The sequence below is a fragment of the Lepidochelys olivacea genome (genome assembly GCF_965140295.1).
Source record: "Lepidochelys olivacea isolate rLepOli2 genome assembly, chromosome: 7".
Taxonomy (NCBI): Eukaryota; Metazoa; Chordata; order Testudines; family Cheloniidae; genus Lepidochelys; species Lepidochelys olivacea.
In genome coordinates this window covers 108,371,339-108,396,651 of record NC_140417.1, presented here as the reverse complement: position 1 = coordinate 108,396,651, position 25,313 = coordinate 108,371,339, and positions in this window count along the sequence as shown.

The window sequence follows — 25,313 nt, the reverse complement described above, 5'->3', positions numbered from 1 at the left end:
GACTGGACTGCATGCTCAAAACTTTGCAGCCACATATATGGAGGAAGGTGAATAATCATAGCCAAGCAAACCACCAACCCCAACAGAAAAAAAATATTTACTATATCAACTGTTTATATGCAAACGATTGCTAATGTACATAGCGTAACACTTCATGAAGTACATTCTGAATATAAAATACTTAATGGGTGTCTTTCTTGTCTCATTCTTTTTGACTGCTGCAGTTTACAGTTCACAACTGTCCTAAGATGAGAGATCGAAACAATAGGCAGAATTTATTCCTTTTGATTATTATGGAGCTTGGAGTAGGGTGGTGAAGCTCATTATTCTACTTGTTGCTAAACTGGCAACTGCCTGCTGCTGTCCTGTATCAGACTTTTTCCCAGTCTTGGGTTCTCCCTTACTGAAAGAGGAGACGAATGGAGGGCGGGGGTAAAGCTCTGCAGGTGGTATGGAACTGAGAGAAGATATGTTTTCTATTGTTCAACAGGTCTATTGTGCTGGCAGGTCAAGAATGGAACATTGGTGGAAGTTCAAAGGCAGCTCTGAGCTGGGTAAAATACCAGGCGATTTGGAATCTAGGTTTCAAATACAGCAGCAGCAGAACTGAACTCAGACACACAAAATCCTGGGGGGATATTTACTGCCAAAAGACCTTGGGCTATCACACTATGGACTGTGGTCTGGCTCTCACTGAAGGGAATGGAAATATTGTTACTAATCTCATTAAGCTTAAAAAGCAATTATATTACCTCAATAAGCTCATCTCACGGAATAGAGTGATCAGCAGAATCCCATATTCATATCTTTTTAAAGTGTTAATTTGGTTATTAATTGTTTTTAAAGCAGCAACAAGAAGGAGGAATATTTACTAGGAGCTATTTTATGATTTTGATAATACTTAGGAAGGTATTAACTTACTAGGAACTGTAACAGTGATAACAGAAGCATGGTGAATACACAGAAGTGCGAAACTGTGTTTTGGATTAGTCTGAACATTAGTTGATCATTAGGATAATCAGTTTCACACAAGGCCACAGTTATATGAGCCTTAATTAAGTTGCAATTAGGATATAACTGTCACCCTAGGTAGTGATGATAATTATGAGGTTGTGTGCTTTTATAATAAGTTGGATGAGGAGAAGTTGATGTAAAAGCCTTACAGAAAAAGGTTTTGTAATGTTTAACAAAGGAATCTGTTGCCCAAATATTGTTGTTTCCATACTGCTTCTTAAAAGTGATTGAATTCTAATCACAGGCATCTGTGCACATTTCCAAATAAAGAAAATGTATTCTGTTCCTGCCTATCAGAAGTCTGTACTAACAGAATGAATATGTTTTAAGGCACAAATAAGTTATGTTGCTGATTACTAGCAGCTTCTTGTTACAGTAAATACAAAAATCAATTGCATCAGAAAAACTAGAACTAATATAAGGATAATATATAAGTACAGCCCAGAATCCTTATACCTACCTGTCTGATTTCATGACTGGCAAAGGTACTCTCAGGTGGGAGGGTATTGTAAATAATGGGCCAAGTCCGCAACTGGAGAAAGTTAGCATAGCTCTATTGAGTTTGATGTAGCTATGATGATTTGCACCAGCTAAGAATCTGGTCAAGATTGTCTCAGCTTATTATGGTTGGTTAAAAGTAGACAAAAACTACCATAATATACAAGAATATACTCAACAATGAAAAAAGCACACAAGACTCCAAATACCAGTTTTTCAATGGCGTTCAATGAGCACCTGTAGTATTTGTTGGGTGCATAAGTATGTTCCTGTGCTCAGGCAAAAACCCACAACTGCCCATAGTAAATGGATAATTTTGCCTCCTTGTGCCCATAAACAGGCAGTTACATCATATACAATTATTTCTTTTGGACTTGCAGATGTGGACCTTTGCACAAAGCAGATGGATGTACCTACAAATTGCAGGCTATTAAAAAATGAAGAAGTAAAACATTTTATAGAATATAATAGGAATTAGAGATGGAAAACTATCCAATATAATCCATCTCCTTACCAGTATGGAGGTCCCACTACTTTCCGTGAGAGACTGCTCTACAGCCTGAGAGATTCTACTGTTTAGGAATTTTTTCCTAATGTTTATCTTAAATTTATTGGTGTTTTATTTCACCCAATTACTCCTAGTTCACCCAAGTAATCCCTTGTATTATGGTGGCTATATCTTCCCCTAATTTATCATTGACCTCAACTTTTGTTCTCTTCTCATCTCAGATAGATGAAGACAACTGCATTTTCCCTTCTCCTTGGTCACCATTTTCTCAAGCAATAGATGTTTTTAATCTATCCTCAAAAGTCAGTCTCTCCAAATCCTTAATTATTTTATGAGGAAAAAAATTCAAATTGCCTATCAAATTTGTGATGTGAAATACTGTAGCTGGATCTAATCAGAGTTTTAACATCCCTTTTATTTGATCTTCATTGCCTTATTTTTATAAGATATATAGTATTAAGTTGTGTACCTTAAGCCTTTTATTACCTTTTTATTAAGGAGTGAATAATATTTTATTTAAAGCCTTCCATTTGCAAATTGACTCTGAAGGCCTGGGAAGGGGGGAAAAGGAAGGTTACATCACAAAATTCCCATTAAAGCTAATGGGAAATCTGCAGTTAAAAAATGCACAAGTCTGAAAACTTAGGCGTCTTTTTGAATTTCTTCAGCCTGAGGCTAACCTGAACTCTGTGTCATCTTAAAATAGACTTTTGCTTTGTTTCAGATAATGTGATTAAATATTTAACACCCAATAGATGGACAAAGAGCTTACTTGTAAAAATGAGCTCAGTTATGTGTATAAAATATTCAGCAGTACATTTCCAATAATATACACTGGTGTCGGGAAGAATCAGTTCAGAGATATTCCAGAGCCTCTAAAATGGGGAATTCTCCACCACCACCATGAGCATGCAGGAACCATAAGTAGGGACAGGTCAAGATGGAGGTGATTTAATCCAGATCAGGCAAGTGTTAGGGTCTGAATCCATATCAGAGCTTGTACTCTATTAGAGGGGTAGCTGTGTTAGTCTGTATCCACAAAAACAACAAGGAGTCTGGTGGAACTTTAAAGACTGAGAGATTTATTTGGGCATAAGCTTTCATGGGTAAAAACCTCACTTTTTCAGATGCATGGAGTAAACGCATCTGAAGAAGTGGGATTTTTACCCACTTATGCCCAAATTAAGTTTATGCCCAAATAAATCTCTCAGTTTGTACTCTGTTTCACATTCTTGTAAGCTGGTCTCATGAGGTCTCCAGTAATTTGGCTTGCAGGCTAGGCCCTGGTCTACACTGGGACTTTAGGTCGAATTTAGCAGCGTTAAATCAATGTAAACCTGCACCCGTCCACACGATGAAGCCCTTTTTTTTTACTTAAAGGGCTCTTAAAATCGATTTCCTTACTCCACCCCGACAAGTGGATTAGCGCTTAAATCGACTTTGCCGGGTCTAATTTGGGGTACTGTGAACACAATTCGACGGTATTGGCCTCCGGGAGCTATCCCAGAGTGCTCCATTGTGACCGTTCTGGACAGCACTCTCAACTCAGATGCACAGGTAACTCAAGAAAAAAGCCGCAAAACGATTGTCTGGTGCTGCTTTTACGGAGGGAGGGAGGGAACGGGGGCCTGACGATATGTACCCAGAACCACCCGTGACAATGTTTTAGCCCCATCAGGCATTGGGATCTCAACCCAGAATTCCAATGGGCAGCGGAGACTGCGGGAACTGTGGGATAGCTACCCACAGTGCAACACTCCAGAAGTCGACGCTTGCCTCGGTACTGTGGAAGCACTCCGCCGAGTTAATGCACTTAATGCACTTAGAGCATTTTCTGTGGGGGCACACACACACTCGAATATATAAAAACGATTTCTAAAAAAACAACTTCTATAAATTCGACCTAATTTCGTAGTGTAGACATACCCTTGGAGAACAGCTTTTCAAATGTTGTTTCAGATGGATGTACACATTTGTATGGATAAACCCTTACACCCCATGGAACCCTACTGAAATTACTGGGACTCTATATAGAGTCATAAAATTTAAAGCCAGAAGGGACCACGAGATCACTTACTCTGACCCCCTGTATATCACAGACACCGATGTTCATGTTCATTGATCTGAACACTCAATCAGTTCCCAGAACTGAAAGACGGACCCCTTTTTTCTAGTTTTCCATAGGCCCAGGACAAGATCCTCAGGGACAGATTGAATCTGGGAATTTGGATCCAAACTGCCTAAATTTCTAAAGGTGTTTGTATTTATTATGTCTGCACAGTACCTACCACAGTTGAGATACTTAAAATGTAATATAAATAACAATCATTCCAAGTTCTGGTCTGGGCCCATTTCAAAGTGTAAGGTATTTACAAATGGTAACTTTCACCACAGTGTACTGATCTAACCACCTTGCAGCCTAGCCTCCATTTTGGCTCACTTGGTAAAGTGGTTGCTTTCAGTCCATGAGGCTGGAGTCTTTACTGGAGATATGTGCAGGCAACAGTAAATTTAAGCACAAGATAGAGGACTCCATCAACTGGTTATATTCATTGTAGTGCCTGACCACCAGACAGGCATACTCTAGGCATAGTGTCATTTTAGAACCTCAGCACTACCGACAGGGCACTTAGAGCTGGCCTTACCAATTTAAGTGGGCCCAAAAAACAGTTGGGCCCACTTAAATTGGGCTCCACCCCAAACATAGCCAATTCTTATCTACAATGATCATTAGCACTTACATGTTAATTTTATTCATCTGTATCAACACCAAAGATGCTTAGATATTCTCTTGCAGTCAAGAGCTCCCTCTGATTTTCTGGCCTTGCAGGGCACTCGTAGAAGTGTTTCTATACTGTTTGGACACAGTGACTTTGATTTTTTTTAAAAATAAAGATTTTACAAGTTAATTATATGAGTAACCTTAGATTCATATATTCACAGATTCCAGGGCCTAGAGGACCATTGTGATCATCTAATCTGACCTCCTGTATAACACAGGCCATAGAATTTCCCCTTGAGCATATTTTTTAGAAAAACATCCAATCTTGATTTAAAAATTGCTATTGATGGAGAATTAAATCACAAGCATTAGTAAACTGTTCTAATGATTAACTACTTTCACTGTTAAAAATTTATATCAAATGAGGGGAGGCGGCTTGGTAAAAAAAAATTAAAAACCTGAAAATGTTTCAGTTTGCAGCAACTATTTTCATAGGGAAAAAAATATTATTTCCCAACCAGCTCCAATACACATACCTGAACCTCAGAAAACACTGTTTTCACTTGAAACCCCCAAAGTATTATATTAATTTATTTTCTAAAACCTCTTTTTACATAATCTAAATCCAGAGTCTAACTCACTTGACACTGTTCCCCTTTAATGATCTCTAAGGACTGTTTATAATTTAGTTGATTAATTGAACAGTTTTAATACCTTCCCACTTTTTGCCTCTGGTCAGAGCTTCTCACTATGGAGACGATTCATAGATTTATAGATATTTAGGTCAGAAGGGACCATTATGATCATCTAGTCTGACCTCCTGCACTACGCAGGCCACAGAATTTCACCCACCACTCCTGCAAAAAACCTCTCACCTATATCTGTGCTATTGAAGTCCTCAAATTGTGGTTTAAAGACTTCAAGGAGCAGAGAATCCTCCAGCAAGTGACCCGTGCCCCATGCTACAGAGGAAGGCGAAAAACCTCCAGGGCCTCTTCCAATCTGCCCTGGAGGAAAATTCCTTCCCGACCCCAAATATGGCAATCAGCTAAATCCTGAGCATATGGGCAAGATTACATGTGCCTATTTTTTATCACATTAAATTCCATTTCAATCAGTGCATTTTTGGCTCCCATTTGTCCTGTATTTTATTACGTCTCTGGCGTTTGTGGCTACGAACTGGTACACTGTCACCAGGTCTGATGAGAACCCCACTGGACTTGCAATCATAAGTCCTTTTCCTTCTTTGGGCTGTGTCTTTAGATGTACTGAGAGCAACTTTGCTGGCTGTCTTTGGTCTGTTGTGGACACCTTTGACCCAGTCATCAAAATTGGTCACCTCATCCTTTGAAAAGGCTTCTTGATGCTTCTCTGGCAACACCCTGAAGTTAGCCACCTGTGCAGGAATCAGCCCTTGGCATGCCGCTTGAACTGGAACTGGCTGTCTCCCACCACATCTTTCCTGAGGAAAGGTAACTTGTTCTCCTCTCTCCCCAGATGTTACCTTCACCTGATGGATCACCTCCTCAGGCTGCAACTCCATAGACTTCACGCTTGAGTTTAGAAGACTCACTGGCACTCTTCTTTTGATGGCACTAGTCAGTATATTGGCTGACTGAAGTCCATTAGGTAGGTTTACCCCAGATGTAGGCTCTACAAGAGCTCGATATCTATTGGTATTTTCTGATACACAGCAGTGTTTGTCAAGGAACTTCCCTCTCCGAGGAGGAATAACAGTCTTTTGTTTTCTGCCCACTTTAACATTTCCAATCTGCCCCGCAGAGCCCAATGCATGGTTTTGTCTCTGTGCTCGAGCCCATACTCTACTCAGCACAGTATTCTTCTTAGTGTGCCCATGACTGTTCATCCTTCTGGTTCCTTCTTCTAGCAATGGTAGCTCCTTCAGCTCACTAATGATGTTCATCCCTAGAATCCCTGGGACTCCTTTTCCCATATGGCTCCCTTTAGAGTCTTTGTCTTTCAGGATGAAGATGCATTTCCCTGGCAGTGTCTGGCCCATGTAGTCTATGTCTGCTTTGAGGCATCCCACCACTAGGATTGCCAGTCCATTAACTGCTGTTAGACGTACAGACTGTGTGCTGTGCATCGTCAGTTCCTTGTCTTTCAAATATTTTTGAAAATGCGACTCAGTAATGGTGGTGACTTCTGAGCCAGTATCTAACAAAACATCTGGTCTTCACCCCTGCTATACATACTTCAGCAGTTAGACAGTTTCTAAATGCTCACTTACAGAAGTCACTAGATATGCTGGCATTGCCCACATTCCTTTCAACACTGTATGCAGACTGATTTTCCACCAAGGAGAGACCTAGGAATCCTTTTGTCACTGCTTGCCCTTCTACTGTAGATGGACCACTCGCTCTTGGTGCTCCATTGGTTTTCAGTGCCTGGGACTCTGTTCTCCTTCTCAGTGGACATTCCCAGCTAGTATGCCCTGGCTTTTCTCAAGTGTAACAGATGTACCTTCCCAGCTCATCCTTTAGTGGGGCTCTTCAGGATCCCGGTGCCCTTGGATACTTAGACATACTAATGGGATTTTTTTCTTTCAATAACTCAGTCATCACTTTTATCATCTCCTCCTGTTGGACCACCAGTCTTTGGACAGCCTCACTTAAACTTTCCAGTGTTAACTGTGTTTGGGTCAGGGCCTTTTCCCCAGCAGCTGCATTCATTAGGCCCCCCACTTTGTGTACGGGGATTAGGCTTGGCTGTCTCTGTCACAGGAACTTCCTCTTCTTCTGACCACATAGAATCATAGAATATCAGGGTTGGAAGGGAACTCAGGAAGTCATCTAGTCCAACCCCCTGCTCAAAAGCAGGACCAATCCCCAATTAAATCATCCCAGCCAGGGCTTTGTCAAGCCTGACCTTAAAAACTTCTAAGGAAGGAGATTCTACCACCTCCCTAGGCAACGCATTCCAGTGTTTCACCACCCTCCTAGTGAAAAAGTTTTTCCTAATATCCAACCTGAACCTCCCCCACTGCAACTTGAGACCATTACTCCTTGTCCTGTTCGCTTCTACCACTGAGAATAGTCTAGAACCATCCTCTCTGGAACCACCTCTCAGGTAGTTGAAAGTAGCTATCAAATCCCCCCTCATTCTTCTCTTCTGCAGACTAAACAATCCCAGTTCCCTCAGCCTCTCCTCATAAGTCATGTGTTCCAGACCCCTAATCATTTTTGTTGCCCTTCGCTGGACTCTTCCCAATTTATCCACATCCTTCTTGTAGTGCGGGGCCCAAAACTGGACACAGTACTCCAGATGAGGCCTCACCAATGTCGAATAGAGGGGGACGAACACGTCCCTCGATCTGCTCACTATGCCCCTACTTATACATCTCAAAATGCCATTGGCCTTCTTGGCAACAAGGGCACACTGCTGACTCATATTCAGCTTCTCGTCCACTGTCACCCCTAGGTCCTTTTCCGCAGAACTGCTGCCTAACATAATGGCAGCCTGCATGAGTTCATGAAACTTCTTACTGGGCTCTTCCTTAAACCTCCTTTTCATTTCATAGCAGAGGGAATCATCCTAAAGCCCAAGCACTAACTGCTTTTTCAGAACCATATCTGGGTCTGGAACTCATTGAGGGTCTCGCCGCTCCACTTTGCTCATTCTCTCCTGGAGGTCATATTCATATGCCCGGATAGTTTCATCGGGCTCCTGCTTTTGCTCAAAGAACTCCTTTAGTCAGGTTCCAATAGGTACCTTATCTCCATACAGTTCCAGGAGGAGTTCAAACACCTTTTCCACATCTTTCTTGTCTCCCATTGCCATGAACTTTACTGTGGCCTTGGCCTGGCCCTTGAGGTGCTCCTCTATGAAGTGATCTTCTTCAGGTACTCTTAGCACACGCAGACCCACCTTCACAGACTTGACCCACTCCTCTACCGTAATGTCTCCCAGTCTAGTCGGGAAGCCACCAAACTCCGTGACCTTCCGCTCCTGTGGGACATAAATAATACAGGGTTTCTTAGCTTCTGCTGCCTGTTGGTCTATTACCGCCTAAGCCAGTGATAAGGCTTCTCTCTGTTCTGTTCTAGCTTGTTGTAATGCCTCAGCTTGGTCTGACAATCTGCGCTGAAGTTCAGCAAACTGGGCCCGTAGTTCTTCAATTCCAGCCATGGTAGGGTTCTTGACCAGGCCTGGACAGTGCTACCAGAACTCAACCAGTAAACCAATGGGGTGGACCCTGTGGATAGGATCCTGTTCGTGATGCCAATTATGTAAGCGGGGGAATAGTCCCGCTATTGTGGGGAACTTTCCTGGCTTCTGTACTACCCCGATGAAGTGGGCTAGCAAAAGGATCTGAGTCCTCGCTCCCACTTCCTTTACCCGGTGGCCTCCCTGCCCTTGAGGATTCCCCTTCCACTCTCCTGTCTGGAAGAGTCCTCGTAACCCCAACAAGGCTGGTTGGAGGGCTCGACCCCCAACCCTGCTGTGGTCACCTAGGACAGGGGCTAGGGTGTGCCCACTCTGGGGTACTCTCTCTGCACTGGGCACTTCTCTGACCCACTGACCATTACATACAAGTTAAAGCAAATGCAAGTTATTTAATCAACAATTAATTTGAAAAAGAATAAGGAAAAATGGGAAAGGTTAAAGGAAACATATCAACCCGCTCTGCGGCAGGGAATATCACAAACAGTGTCTCTGGAATGTCAGGGCAGTTCACAGTCTGCTCCTTGTAAGTCCCAGGCCTCCTGCTCAGGCCCTGGCTTTGCTGCAGGGATGCTGTGGGTTGGACACTTGCTCTGGTGATGGCCACACGCTCTCAGGCTCTAAGTGGTAGGACCCTTCTTTCCAGTGTCGCCCTGCCCTGTCGGGGTTACGATCCAAGCCTGGCCTCCAGAGCCTCTTGGCTGAGGCGTCTCCCTGTGCTGGGCCCACTGCCCAGGATCCCCCTCGCTCTCCCCAGCTGCTCACCGCACCCAGCTCCAAACTGCTCCAGCCCCAGCTCCACCACTCTGTCTCTGCACTGCTGCTGCTGCTCTGCCTCCAGCTCCCTGGGCTGCTTCTTTGGCCCCTCTGGCTCTGGTTGCTGCAGCTCTGCTCCCAGGGCAAGTCTGCTCTCTCTGGGCTGTGCCTCTAGCTTTGGGGCTGCAGCTCTGCTCCCAGGACAGGGTCTGCTCTCTCTGGGCTGCTTTTCTGGTCCCTCTGGATCTGGCACAGCTCTGCTCCCCAGCTTAGCTTGGGCCCCTGCTTTCTCCTTAGCTTGGCCCCACTCTGTCTGACCCAGAGAAATCCAGCTCACACGGAGGACGGGACCTCCCTGGCCTCCTGACTCCCTGATTAGCCTGCTCGCCAGGTCATTCAGGCTGACCTGGAGCATTGGCCTCTCCCCATTGTTCCTGGGGGCTGTCAGTCTCAGCCTCCTGATTCCCCATCGACCCTTCCCCTTTTTTAGTGTTGGGAGCTAGCAACTAAAACACCCCCACTGAATGTTAGTAAGGGGGCAACAGTCCCCTTACATATAGAAGTATTGTTTTTTATGTATACAGCAGGGTTACACAATCAGCAAAACACTGTCCACCTATCAAGAAAAAATGAATGACCGTGTCACCACTTCAGGCCTTGCATTATTTCCCAGTGATGTGTCTAGCAGACAAAAAAGTAAGAAGCAGGCTTGCTTTTCTGCAGAAGCTAAAAAAGAGAGGATTTATTTTGTTGCACTGGGGGAGTAAAATGAGGTCTCTTTCCTATGGCAAAGTCATTTTTTAGTTATTTTCTGCTAATAATCACCACATTTTTGTATTGCCAGCTTTGCTGAATTCTGTGTGCAACACACTAATTTTTATTAAATCTCTCAGTGTGAGGCCCCAGTACTGGAAATGTACAAGTGCTTAAATCTAACTTCTAATCAGTGGGACTACTGACATGCACAGTTCGTCAAGTATGCGTATACGTGGTCTCCTGACCAGGGCCTGAATGAGCTGGTAAGAGAGAGAACGCCTGCTTTGATGGAACAAATACTTCCAACTTCCAACAATTTACAACAAATCCAAAAGTAAAATGAGAGGAAAATATTGGCTATATAACCATTATCCCATAATACTGCTGCATATATACTGAATGATTATTATTTATTACAACAGAAACGTGTTATATCAGAAAGTAGGTGTGAAAACTGACACTAAGGTCTGTTCAATATTATTACTCAATATTTGTTAAGCTCTGGTAATATGCTGTCCAATACACAAAATATAGACAATCCCCATCCCAGAGATTGTATAGTCCAAAAGTTAAAGATCAGACTGCATATCTATCCTTAAAGTCACAATGCAAAGAACTCTGGGAAGAGTTTGGTTTTGCTTCTATGCTTCCCTGGTTCTCTTTACAGAAAAAAAAAATGTATCTCTTATGTATAGATGTATAGAGATAGATAGATAGATGGGATGAGTAAGTGTACTGAGATATTTTAAATCTTATTTTCCTACATCACACAGTAACTTGTGAAAACGGATAGCCAGTAACATTGAAAAGAAAAGGAGGACTTGTGGCACCATAGAGACTAACAAATTTATTTGAGCATAAGCTTTTGTGAGCTACAGCTCACTTCATCGCTATTAGAAAAAATAAGAGGTAAGTATCAATGGAAAATGGTGAAAATAAGACACTGCAGCAGGGGTCGGCAACCTATGGCGTGCATGCCAAAGACAGCACGCGAGCCAATTTTAATGGCACGCTGCTGTCTGCCGGGAACAGCAGCGTGCCACTAAAAATCCTGCCCGGCCCGGCCCGCTCTTCTCCGCCCCCCGCCCACCACTCTCTCCTTGCAGGGCAGGCAAGCTTCCCCCTCCCCCTGCCTCTTCCCTCAGCGTGCTGGGTTCCTGCCCCTCCTTCTCTGATCAGCTGACGGCCCTTGCTACAGAGCGGGAGAGGGAAAAGCGGAGCCGCAGCATGTTCACGCTTTCTGCTCCTGGGACCTTGGGGAAGGGGGTGGAATCGGCATATCCCCTCCAGCCCCCTGCCGTGAGCCGCTCAGGGCAGGGGGCTGGGAGCACCCCCACGACCCAAGCCCACACCCCCAGCCCTCTGCCCTGACCCCCCCTCACACACCCCCAGCCCTCTGCCCTCACCCCTGAACCCCCCATACCCTCCAGCCCTCTGCCCTGACCCCTGCCCCCTCCACAACCCCAGCCCTGACTCTGGCACCCCCACAAATACCCAGCCCCCCCACACCCCATGCCCTGACTCTTGCACCCCCCACATCCCCATCCCCACCCTAAGTACCAAATGGGAGCTCCTGCACCCCCCCCCCACACATTTCTACCTGCACCTCTCGCACCAAATGGGAGCTGCCCAGGTAATTGCGCCACACCCAAACCTCCTGCACCAACCCTGAGCCCCCTCCCTCATTCTAGCTCCTGGCCAGACCCTGCACCCCAACCCTCAGCCTGCTCCTTCACCCCCAGCCCTGTGCTCAGTGCACTCCCACCCTCATCTCAGTGCAGAGAGAGGAAGAGAATGGCTAGAACCAGGGAGAAGGTAAGTACCCACTCTATGTGGACAGGGCCAGGACCCCAGACCGGCAGTGGGGCTGAGCGGGGCCAGCAGCTGGGACCCTGGCTGGCAGGAGCCGGCGGACGGACCCCCAGACCAACAGCGGGCTGAGCGGCAGCGGGCTGAGCCTCTCAGCCCATAGCTAGTCTGGGGTCCCGGCCGCCGGCCCTGCTCAGCCCACTGCCAGTCTGGAGTTCTGGCTGCCGGCCCCTTGCCCGCCGGGGTCCTGGCTGCAGGCCCCGCTCAGTGCGCTGCTGGTCTAGGTGAATGGAACCCGAGGCCAGCAGTGGGCTAAGCAGGCCAGCGGTGTAAGATCAGCATTTTAATTTAATTTTAAATGAAGCTTCTTAAACATTTTGAAAAACTTGTTTACATGCAATAGTTCAGTTATATAATATATAGACTTATAGCGAGAGACCTTCTAAAAAACGTTAAAATGTATTATTGGCACGCGAAACCTTAAATTAAAGTGAATAAATGAAGACTTGGCACATCATTTCTAAAAGGTTGCTGACCCCTGCACTACAGCTTTGAGGGGAAGTCTCTTTACTCTCCAATAACTTGTTTAAGAAGACCAGAGAAGTGTGAATCAGAGAAAAGGATCAAAGTTAAGTGTATTTCTACAGGGTGATCTGAGCTGAATAATAATAAAAAAAGGCACATAAACACAGATCATAGAAACATAGAATCATAGAATATCAGGGTTGGAAGGGAACTCAGGAGGTCATCTAGTCCAACCCCCTGCTCAAAGCAGGACCAATCCCCAATTAAATCATCCCAGCCAGTGCTTTGTCAAGCCTGACCTTAAAAACTTCTAAGAAAGGAGATTCTACCACCTCCCTAGGTAACGCATTCCAGTGTTTCACCACCCTCTTAGTGAAAAAGTTTTTCCTAATATCCAACCTAAACCTCCCCCACTGCAACTTGAGACCATTACTCCTTGTCCTGTCCTCTTCTACCACTGAGAATATTGTAGAACCATCCTCTCTGGAACCACCTCTCAGGTAGTTGAAAGCAGCTATCAAATCCCCCCTCATTCTTCTCTTCTGCAGACTAAACAATCCCAGTTCCCTCAGCCTCTCCTCATAAGTCATGTGTTCCAGACCCCTAATCATTTTTGTTGCCCTTCGCTGGACTCTCTCCAATTTATCCACATCCTTCTTGTAGTGTGGGGCCCAAAACTGGACACAGTACTCCAGATGAGCCTCACCAATGTCGAATAGAGGGGAACGATGACATCCCTCGATCTGCTGGCTATGCCCCTGCTTATACATCCCAAAATGCCATTGGCCTTCTTGGCAAAAAGGGCACACTGCTGACTCATATCCAGCTTCTCGTCCACTGTCACCCCTAGGTCCTTTTCCGCAGAACTGCTGCCTAGCCGTTCGGTCCCTAGTCTGTAGCTGTGCATTGGGTTCTTCCGTCCTAAGTGCAGGACCCTGCACTTATCCTTATTGAACCTCATCAGATTTCTTTTGGCCCAATCCTCCAATTTGTCTACGTCCCCCTGTATCCTATCCCTGCCCTCCAGCGTATCTACCACTCCTCCCAGTTTAGTATCATCCGCAAATTTGCTGAGAGTGCAATCCACACCATCCTCCAGATCATTTATGAAGATATTGAACAAAACCGGCCCCAGGACCAACCCCTGGGGCACTCCACTTGACACCGGCTGCCAACTACACATGGAGCCATTGATCACTACCTGTTGAGCCCGACAATCTAGCCAACTTTCTACCCAGCTTATAGTGCATTCATCCAGCCATACTTCTTTAACTTGCTGACAAGAATACTGTGGGAGACCGTGTCAAAAGCTTTGTTAAAGTCAAGAAACAATACATCCACTGTTTTCCCTTCATCCACAGAACCAGTAATCTCATCATAGAAGGTGATTAGATTAGTCAGGCATGACCTTCCCTTGGTGAATCCATGCTGACTGTTCCTGGTCACTTTCCTCTCATGTAAGTGCTTCAGGATTGATTCTTTGAGGACCTACTCCATGATTTTTCCGGGGACTGAGGTGTGGCTGACTGGCCTGTAGTTCCCAGGATCCTCCTTCTTCCCTTTTTTAAAGATTGGCACTACATTAGCCTTTTTCCAGTCATCTGGGACTTCCCCCATACGCCACGAGTTTTCAAAGATAATGGCCAATGGCTCTGCAATCACAGCCGCCAATTCCTTTAGCACTCTCGGATGCAACTCGTCCGGCCCCATGGACTTGTGCACGTCCAGCTTTTCTAAATAGTCCCTAACCACCTCTTTCTCCACAGAGGGCTGGCCATCTATTCCCCATGTTGTGATGCCCAGCGCAGCAGTCTGGGAGCTGACCTTGTTAGTGAAGACAGAGGCAAAAAAAGCATTGAGTACATTAGCTTTTTCCATATCCTCTGTCACCAGGTTGCCTCCCTCATTCATTAAGGGGCCCACACTTTCTTTGGCTTTCTTCTTGTTGCCAACATACCTGAAGAAACCCTTCTTGTTACTCTTGACACCTCTTGCTAGCTACAGCTCCAGGTGCGATTTGGCCCTCCTGATTTCATTCCTACAAGCCGGAGCAATATTTTTATACTCTTCCCTGGTCATATGTCCAACCTTCCACTTCTTGTAAGCTTCTTTTTTATGTTTAAGATCCGCTAGGATTTCACCGTTAAGCCAAGCTGGTCGCCTGCCATATTTACTATTCTTTCGACACATCGGGATGGTTTGTCCCTGTAACCTCAACAGGGATTCCTTGAAATACAGCCAGCTCTCCTGGACTCCTTTTCCCTTCATGTTAGTCCCCCAGGGGATCCTACCCATCCGTTCCCTGAGGGAGTCGAAGTCTGCTTTCCTGAAGTCCAGGGTCTGTATCCTGCTGCTTACCTTTCTTCCCTGTGTCAGGATCCTGAACTCAACCAACTCATGGTCACTGCCTCCCAGATTCCCATCCACTTTTGCTTCCCCCACTAATGCTTCCTCGTTTGTGAGCAGCAGGTCAAGAAAAGCTCCCCCCCAGTTGGCTCCTCTAGCACTTGCACCAGGAAATTGTCCCCTACGCTTTCCAAAAACTTCCTGGATTGTCTATGCACTGCTGTATTGCTTTCCCAGCAGATATCAGGAAAATTAAAGTCACCCATGAGAACCAGGGCATGCGATCTAGTAGCTTCTGCGAGCTGCCGGAAGAAAGCCTCATCCACCTCATCCCCCTGGTCCGGTGGTCTATAGCAGACTCCCACCACTACATCACTCTTGTTGCTCACACTTCTAAACTTAATCCAGAGACACTCAGGTTTTTCTGCAGTTTCATACCGGAGCTCTGAGCAGTCATACTGCTCCCTTACATACAGTGCTACTGCCCCACCTTTTCTGCCCTGCCTGTCCTTCCTGAACAGTTTATAACCATCCATGACAGTACTCCAGTCATGTGAGTTATCCCACCAAGTCTCTGTTATTCCAATCACGTCATAATTCTTTGACATCACCAGGACCTCCAGTTCTTCCTGCTTGTTTCCAAGGCTTTGTGCATTCGAATATAAGCACTTGATATAACCTGTTGATCGCCCCTCATTCTCAGTATGTACAACAGATTTTGTTGTAAATTAAGCAGTTCTTTATCTTCTTGAAGAAGATGCCCACAAGACAGCTAGTAACGTGGTATTTCATCTTCAAATCAAGAGCAGCCATAGCCACAGACAAGAGGTTTTCAATGTTTAGCTATTTCACTCAATATTGTCTTAGGAAGTATTTTTTTAAAACTAACCTGAATCTAGATACATTTCACAGTTTGTGTAGATTTAAAATTGACTTTCTATTAATAAATCAGGGTTCTCTACAGCAATTAGCCAGTCAGTGCCTAGTGTTAAATCCATGATCTTTATTTTACAGTGATGTTTGCTTTAATACTAAAAATTAAACAGGATTTTTGGTGAGACACTTCAATATTCATGATCTTGGAGTTGCATTGTTATTGGGTTTAATTATCCTGTGCTTTTGCTCACTAGTTTTGATGAGGAACAAAGACTTATTTGCTTTCCTGCTCAGGGCTCATACTGGTGTTCAGGGCAGAATAATCATTCAGAGCTGTGGTAAGGATTGAAAGTTCAAACAAGTGATCAGTGGGAATATTGAAAACCATAAAACAGATTGTCCTTTCCTGTGGAAAAACCTTCAGAAGCGATCTCAGAGGAAAAAGACTTATGAAAATCTCTTCCTCCCCCGCAAGAGAGAGTCAAGGCACTGAGCCTGTCCCACAGTCTCACAGAAGAGGACACAGAACCTGACAGATTCCAAGGGATCCATGTGAGATCAAGATAATCTGCCTGGTCCCTCTGCACTAGGTTTGGCCCCCAGTGACGTCTTGGTCTCTGTCAATGAATCTACTTCAGAGTTTGAAGTAGTGAAGGCCTTTGAGAAAGGAGAACCCCACACTCAGTTGTCATGAGACTGCAGTCTGTTTTCAGTTCACACTTTTGATTCTCTTGTTGCAACTACTGCACTTGAAACCTTAAGAACAGATAGAACTTAGAGGAGGAAAATGTGCTAAAGAACTAATCCTGCTGCCCTTGATGTCAATGTCTCCACAAGACTTATTTTTCCCCCACCGCTGAACTAGCAGACCACGCCACCAGCTTTCAGTACCAGATTATGAACATATGCAAAGCAGAAACCAAAACAATTTGCCTTCTATTTCCCAATCTTACAAATTGTTGTATGTGTTCAGACACCCACTGAAGTCACAGAGGCATGAGCGCAGGTTGATACCCTTCATATGAAGCACCTAATGCAGAAACTATGTAGAGCACAAGAAGCAATGCTCTTAAACGGCAAATGAAATACCTCACAGGACAGAGTCTTGAGACATCTACAAGTTCTAAATTTGTCTAATTTCGATTAATTGCAAATCATCCTAAATCCAGAAATGTTGCAGTTGGTTTATGTACTTAAGTTTGGGGTATGCTTCCCATTTTTCTTCTTAAGTAACTTTCATGATCATTCAGGCAACTAGTGCAAAATGCTTTGACCTCCAGATCCCTTCCTCCTAGTCAAACTAAGTCTCAGATTTCTTTTACCATATCTACTATTTTTTCCCTCAAAGAAAGTTTAGTTCTTTCCTTAGTAATTCATCCTTACTTCTAGCTCTTCCCCCCACAAGTCATTCAATAATTTGTTTGGGTTTTTTTTTAAAGTCTGCTCTACTGAATCTATTCCTTTCTATCATAATCTATTTCAGAATGAGTTGGTTCACTTTAATTTGTAGACAGGCCCTTGAATGAATGCAGGTGGATAATTAACCACAGTTGGGAATTAGGGTTTGCACCTGGTGTTTCAAATGCATTAATTAGTGCTTGCATTCCTGAACATAGTGAGTTAATAAACAGAGGGTTGAAGTAGAAAGACCTGCATGTTGTGAGCTAACTGGTGATTGGGCTCAGTGTTAGTTAGACTTGGACTGTGAAGTATTTAGATGTTTTCCCTAAGTAGGAGTGTACCTCTTCGTGAGCAGGGGCACAGAGTCAGAAGCAATCCATCACATAGATACTAAAGGTAAAAAATATAATTGAGTGGGATTTATACAGACAAATTTGTATTTGACATTATTTGGCTATTTACACAAATGTACACAGGCTTTGTATATATTAGAAATATTTATATCCATTTATTTTATTACATGCTTTTCGGTGGTTTGGCTGTCATCTGGACACCTTCACCTTTTGCTGCATGGAGTCTGTTAGCAGATTGCTACTGAGGGAAATACTATGACTTATTTTAATGACAGGTTTCAGAGTAACAGCCGTGTTAGTCTGTATTCGCAAAAAGAAAAGGAGGACTTGTGGCACCTTAGAGACTAACCAATTTATTTGAGCATAAGCTGCTCTAGCTCACGAAAGCTCATGCTCAAATAAATTGGTTAGTCTCTAAGGTGCCACAAGTACTCCTTTTCTTTTTCTTTTAATGAGTGAGACTTGATTATGTTCTTCTCTCTTGCCCTTCCAACATCAGGGTTTTTCCTGCCCAGGTCCTATTGGAGAGAAAAGGAAAAACCAAACAAACTGCAGAGATAATGGAAGAAGGAGGCACGTCTCAGGGCCCTATTTCACCCCGGGGTGTTCGCTACTTCCCAACACGGATGTAATGAGGTTAAGTGGTGTCCATATAAAATAAGTAAGAACTACTAACTATTCCTCAAGAAAGGCTTTTAATGATTTTTGACTATAATAACAGCATAAACAAAACAGAAAAAGGAATACCAAAGACCAGCACTGAATAAGAATTAATACAAAAGGCAGATTATATTGAAGAAAAATGCAAGTACATGTAATATTGTGGATCATTTGTGAGTTCCAGCTCTATATTCCTGGTGACAAACTATTTCAAAGGCACATAAAGCTGATGAACGACAGCGCTACATGCATCCACTCGGACTACTTAAAAGACAAGCACAAATACAAGTAAAGCTATTATGCATCAGCCACCTACTACTGATTTTATGCTACAGTATCGATACAACTGTGATCAATTCGGCTCGAGCGACCAGACTTCTTTTACTCCATAGACTTACCCTGCATTTGTTTGAAAATACGTTACCCTTCAGTCATTCGCTTTCCGCACTGGCCAGGTACAGACAGTCGAGAAGTGCACGTCCCTTCAGTTCAGAGGGGTGTGGGTACCAAAAACACACACACACACAGTCCCGTTCTTTTTATTTGATCTGATGGCCATGTTTTAGAACAGACCAACCAATCAGGGTGGGCCATATTGTTTATGTGGTTGCCCTAGCTGTATAATTGATGCCTATTTAATTTTTATGTCCAATTGTTAGTTGCTCGTATAATTGAGGTCTATTTATTTTCAGTAGCCAATTAGATCTTGAATGTGAGTAATTTGGGGTTGATAAGTACATAGGAGTCAGCATAAATTGTGATCTGGTTGCAGCGCGTCCCGATCATAAGCCACAAGCTTAAGCTTTGTTTTTGCAAGGCTTACATTTTAAAGTATACGGAAGTTTGAGGCCTAACATTTGCAATACTTCTATTTCGTTCAAGCTTGACAAGACAATTGCTCCATTTATTCACACCAACAAATCCTTACCTGCCCATTCTCTGGTCTGTTCCTTCCTAGCTATCACTCTGCACTTTCCTTCCCTCAAGGAGACTTTGATGGTAGTTGTTTTGAACCCTTTGAGTTCTTGAATCTGGTTATTTGAACAGATCACTTCTTCAGGCTATCAGAGATGTCTCTGGATTTCTTCTTTTCTTCTCCCTAGACCCACCAGCATGTTCATCCCAATACTTCTCAGCTAATCACAATGGGTAGCATCCCCAAAGGTACTTAAGCACTGACGTCCCACTTTTAGGTACCACTGTGATCCACAAAACTTCTGCCTGGCTGCCACTTATTCCTGTAGGCACTTAAACTTGCTCAGTTCCTAAGTTTTTTGCAGTAAAAGTTCCCTTGGTGCCTATGTTTCTTCATCTGGACATACAGATTCTTATCTCCCAACTAAGCTCCAGACTGGTTCATGAACCGGGGGAAGATGGGTTCTTGACTACCTAGGTCATGTATGGGGCTCAATGTGGGAGGTGTACTCAGAGGGCCCCTAACTCCACACAAGACAGCCATTGTGGGGGAGGAAGAGTCCCCTTATCACCTTTAGCCTAGGAGATAAGGAACTCACCCAAGATGTGTGAGACCCCCCACTTCAAGTCCCACCTTCCCCTTCCTCTCCCCCTCCCCCCTCCAGGAGAGAAGGGATTTGAACAGGAATCTGCCACTTGAGTGCCTTGACCACTAGTGTAGAGTTGTTTACACTCTCTTTGGCCTAATTATTATTTAATTATAGTGGAACAGCTTCAGTCAGAACCCCACATCAGAACATTCCATACCACAAGGCGCACACCTGAGAGGTGGCAGTTCCCTGTTCAAATCCCTTCTCCTCATCAGAAGACAGCGGACTTGAATCAGAGGTCTGCCAAAGCCCAGATGAGTGCCCCAACCACTAGGCTGAAGGCTTGGTCTCTTCCTTTCCCCTGACCCTTGGCTGTTTTGTGTGGTGTTATACAGGCCCTGTACATGTCTTAGATGGCTGAATGCCTGTCTTCCCCACAAGCAGAGATAGGTGCCTCCCTGCAGCCTGGGCTTAGGCACCAAACTCAGAGCTTAGTACACATGACTCTTGTCAGCATCTCCCATTGGCTTCTAGTTTAAGTAGCTCCAGGTGGCTGGCTTTATAGATCGCATTTTAAGGCACCTTTTTCTACCCATTCATTGTATAGAGGGACTACGTCTAATTCAGGCTTTGTGGATCAGGGTGTTGCTCCTGTGATTTTTCTAGGTGCAATGCCTCAATCCCTTTTGTGGATCCAGGTCTATGTCTTTATTTTCTCCTTCTCTTTGTGCATTAAAGCTAAGAGTTTTGATAAATCCCTGATTACTCTTGCAAGCAATAGCTGCAGCACTGTTTGCTTCTAACCCTTTTATGAAACATTCTCTTTAATCAGGTTTCAGAATAGCAGCCATGTTACTCTGTATTCGCAAAAAGAAAAGGAGTACTTGTGGCACCTTAGAGACTAATCAATTTATTTGAGCATAAATAGTGAAAGCTGTTAAAGTTAAACAGTCCTATAACCAAGTGGCTGTGTTTGGCCAGCTTGTTGGGGAAAAGACCCAATCCTAGTTTGACCCCCTGGGGTTTTGGGGTGGCCAAAGGGCACGGGCCGCATAAACCTTCCCACATGCAGCCTGCGAGTGCTTATGCTCAGATAAATTGGTTAGTTTCTAAGGTGCCACAAGTACTCTTTTTCTCTTTAATCAGAGCAGCAGTAGCTAGTCTGTCTTCATTTTGCTCCTACCTCTATAACAAGGCTTAACTCAGGACTTCAATCTATCAATCCTAGAAGACAATTTGGGTTGCATAGCAAAGGGCCACACCCTTACAAACATATGCATGGCAGCTAGGGTGACCAGATGTCCTGATTTTTATAGGGACAGTCCCAATATTTGGGGATTTTTCTTATATAGGCACCTATTACCTCTCAACCCTATCCCGATTTGTCACATTTGCTATCTGGTCACCCTAATGGCAGCTCTGGCTCCCTTTCTTACCAGTGATGCTCCCCAGTTACCATGGTAACTCCAGGGGCTGCCATACATCCAAATTGGGCCTGGACACTGCACATTGCTCCATGCAGTTGAGCCTCTTTGACCAGACAATACCGCAATGAATACAACAGGACTCCACCTTGTCACAGAGGTCTGCATGGGTGGAGAAGCTTGCAGGATTAGGACCCTGGGGGATTCATGGACCCCCTTGCCAGCACCGGGCTCAGATCCATGTATGCTTTCTGAATTCACCTGTGAAGAAGAGTACTTAGAACCTACTGTGGGATTTTCAGTCCTAAAGACTAAAAGGACTCTGGATCAAGTTTAAGTGGTTTAAGGTTTTTTAAAAAAGCAAATACCAAATACATTCAAGACGCCCCAACTACTTGTTAAGATATCAGTAAATATAATTACAGGTTTCAGAGTAACAGCCGTGTTAGTCTGTATTCGCAAAAAGAAAAGGAGTACTTGTGGCACCTTAGAGACTAACCAATTTATTTGAGCATGAGCTTTCGTGAGCTACAGCTGGAAATGGCCCAACTTGATGATCACTTTAGATAAGCTATTACCAGCAGGACAGTGGGGTGGGAGGAGGTATTGTTTCATATTCTCTGTGTGTATATAAAGTCTTCTGCAGTTTCCACGATATGCATCTGATGAAGTGAGCTGTAGCTCACGAAAGCTCATGCTCAAATAAATTGGTTAGTCTCTAAGGTGCCACAAGTACTCCTTTTCTTTTTAGTAAATATAATTGACATACATACAGCAGAATAAAATTTTATGCCTGATACCTTAGTTATTATTAAGCAAAGTCCCATTAATTTCCACAAACAGACAAATAAGTGTACTAACTCAAGTTTGTTTGTTTTTAATACAATGCTTACTCTTTCATTCTTATCCCCAAATTATTCCCTGGTGTCCAAGTTTAATATGTTTTGATTAACTGCTTCTGTGATTGCTGAAGTCAAAAAGATAAATTCAGTGAAAGAGAATATAGATCTTTGGCATTACATGAACCATATATTCAGTAAAAGATAATGCAAAAGAAACAATTTACTGTCTGAAATTTACTTATTAATCTTCAGTGATTGAATAAAAAGTGTATCTAAGCAGCTCAGATATGCTCATGAAGCTTTTTCTGTGAGAAAGCTGTACCATTCTTCAATGCTCCCATAGGATAGGTTCATGAAATTAACTACCACTTCGAGTGAATCTATTTTGGGAAGTGTAATGCTTCAAAGATAGACCTAATTTTGATAGCAGTGTAGCCAGTTAGGTGTTACAATTACACTTATGCGCTTTCACCCTGAAGCATAAAATCATCATATTGAAGGTGAAATTATTTATTACAGTTGGGGGAAAAATAGGCTCTTGATTATTAAAAGTTACTGGAATACATCATTACCGAAAGGGGAAAAAAGTGAGTTATCTCTGGTACATAAGCACTGCATTGTACTTTGGCAGTAATTTGAGCTATAGTTTTCAATAAAGCAACTTCAGTAAGACTCCAAACATGTAGTAGTGGCAGAATGATCTAGAGGATGGATCTGGGAACCCTGACTCCTGACCTCATTTATTTGTGAAAAGTGCCCTGAATCCACATCTCCAGCTGCTGAAACTTTTTGGCCTCTACATATGCCACTTAGTGGACAAACATGCAGGCTCCCCTCACAGCTGCTAAACCCTCTTTTATAGACACATCTTCCTCAGTGACGAGAACCTCTGTTTCAGGGGTTCTCAGCTTGGGGGTCTTTATGATCAAGGGTATGGGGAGGGAGAGATGGGTCAAGAAGAGATGTCAGTGGATCACAACCACCCTGCCTTTTCCATATTGTTAAGTGGGAAGGGGAATCCTAGGGTTTGTGGCATGGAAAAGCTTGAGAAATATTGCTCTTACCCAACCACCCAGTTGCCAAGATTTCCTGCACACCACCCTCAACCGGAAGCATCCAATCCCTTAATTTGCTTTGACTCTTAACACTGTTACTAAAAGTATTTGGGCTCCGTGCTTGTCAGTTTTCATCACCCTGCTTTATAGTATCTGATTCCACTGCAGCAAGGGTTTTATTTTATGTCAAGTCCACTCTTCTTAGCATATGTGCAATGTGCCTCAGGGGGCACATGACCAGGATTCACCACTGAATTTGGTCCACTGGTTGGATCATTAGCTTCCCTGGCCTGGGCTGGGTATTGGTGGGGATTGTGACGTGAATGCTGATCCATGCCCCCTGTCAAGACCAGTAAGGAGCTAGGTATTATTAGAAACATGTGGACTGAGCTTAGATCATAAACTTGGCAATTGAGTCAATATTTTACATTTGTTAGGATAACCAGATAGCAAGCTAAAGAGCCCAGCCCTTTCCTCCCCTTCAAAAATCTATTTTGTTCCATGGTAATTCTCTAAGGTAGATTGTTAGGACTGTGGTTTCAGCTTCTCTGGGTGTCGCCTGGACTGCTGTCTGTCTTGACTTATACGTGTCATTTATTTCTTCAAGATTCAAGGTTTTGTGTCATAGAATGGAACTGTATTTTGTATTGTGTCTTTCATGCATTCTGTGACCCAGAATACTTACAGAAATAAACAATGTAATTAAAGAGTTAAATAACAAACACAGAAGGAGAGAGGTTTTAGGAGGCATGTGGGGGGGGGGTAAGAAAAGAGGGGTTTTTCATATGGGATTTGAAAAGAGATGGAGAGATTCAGAAAAACTTCTGTAGATAGCAAGAGCTCTAGAGAAGAGATCTCTTGATCCATCAGTGGTATGTGGACTGTGATAGATGATAGTGGTAGATGAATGGAGTGAGCAGGAGTACAGGGTTGGGGGAAGAATGACACCAGGGAGAAGGTGAATTAGGGCAAGTTCCTGGGATGGGTTTTTAAAAATGTCAGGCCATTTTATCAGCACGCATGGATATGGTTTCCTTGCTTGGTGCTTCACTGTGTCGTTGTGGAGAGTTGGCTTATCCCTTGCTATCCATCTGCTGTTTTGAAAAATCCTAGCCATATTAACATATGACTTGGGAAATTCTTAATATTCAACATCCATCTAGCTTTATTTTATGTTTTGTTAATCTTACCCTAACAGAAACTTCCTATTCACACTTGAAGTAAACCAGCTGTCTGAGTTAGGCCCTGATTATGATACTTACCTCTTCAGTAGAGTGCTTTCAGCTCTAATAAAAAGCACTATATAAGAGCTAGGTATTAGTGTTACTGGAGGAGGTTTAACTTTAAGCAAGTGTTTTAAGTCTCACTGAAGTAAAACTGCATTAGGGGAGATAGAATCTGACAAGGGAGAGAATGAGGCACTCAAAATACAACTTCCATGAGGCAGTGGGGCAGTATTTTCAAATAAAAATCTTTTTCTTTCAGTTTTTGGCCAAAATATTTTGGTGGTCAAATTTCTGCCAAAAATAGAAATTTGCCATGAAAAACATATATATTTCAACCAGTGCTGTTTTCAAAACTTAACAGCAGAGAAGTCAAAACATCCCCCAAAGGCAGATCCAGGTCACCTAATCCTTCCCCACACAAACAGATTGTACGCTTGTTGCATTGAATCCTTGCTGAAGTTGTCAAGGAGTTGCATTCTGATGTGAGGGAGATTAGTGTTGTGTATTTCCTTATATATGGGAGTCTATCACTGTCAGTAGAAATGTGCTATGTTGGACCTATGGAATAGTTAAGAAGAGTGCCTTAACTTGGCATTTCTTTTTAAGAGTTGTGGTGGGAGATACTACACTTAACCCTAATCCCTTTTAAATAAAGTTTCTGTTTATGAGTACAAGTTATTAGAAATTCCCAATCTTCTGGGGTGTAGTTAGTGATTCTGAGTGAGTTTAAAATGCCTTGGAAAAGTGGTAAATCTTTCTCATAGCACCCGAACGACTAATCCATAACAACTGGTTTAAACAAAAACAAACAAAAAACAAAAATAAAAAAAAACTACTTTCCAGAAAACTTAA